This window comes from Lupinus angustifolius, chromosome LG16 (genome assembly GCF_001865875.1).
Source record: "Lupinus angustifolius cultivar Tanjil chromosome LG16, LupAngTanjil_v1.0, whole genome shotgun sequence".
Lineage (NCBI taxonomy): Eukaryota > Viridiplantae > Streptophyta > Magnoliopsida > Fabales > Fabaceae > Lupinus > Lupinus angustifolius.
In genome coordinates this window covers 13,647,455-13,648,033 of record NC_032024.1, presented here as the reverse complement: position 1 = coordinate 13,648,033, position 579 = coordinate 13,647,455, and positions in this window count along the sequence as shown.

Here is a 579-nt window from a genome sequence, read left to right as displayed (position 1 = left end):
AATTCAAGATGCCACAAAACCAATCAAACCAAAAGGCGAGTCACAACAATGATAGAATCTCACAAGATATACTCTCTAAAGTGTTTACACTCATGTGTCTTAGGTTGCAAGTGTTTACACTCAAAGCACTTCATGAAAACAACACAACCACGAGCTTGACAAGCCTCTAACATCAACATCATAAGTACATGCGCATAAAGATCAAAATGACTTTTCAAGGTTGTAATGGGGCCAATGACAAGGTTGGATAAATATGGGATATGTAGGTAAAACCAAATGGAATATAGGAGCAATGGGGAATAAGTAAAAAGAAAGCAAAAATCAACCCAAAATAAGACCAAATCTCTAATTCTAATCTTCTTTGCCTTACTCAACCTTGTATTCACTTTTGTTTCTCTTTTTGTTGCTTTTCTTTCTTTTTTTCGTTTTTTTATGAACACTTATGTATGAAATTGTATTAACCATCATTGATATATAACCAAGAATCCACAAGATTTGAAGAACAATGCACCATTTCTTACTTAATACCCATTCCCAAAACAATTCCAAAGCTCCAAAATTCCCTAAGGTTAGGACAAT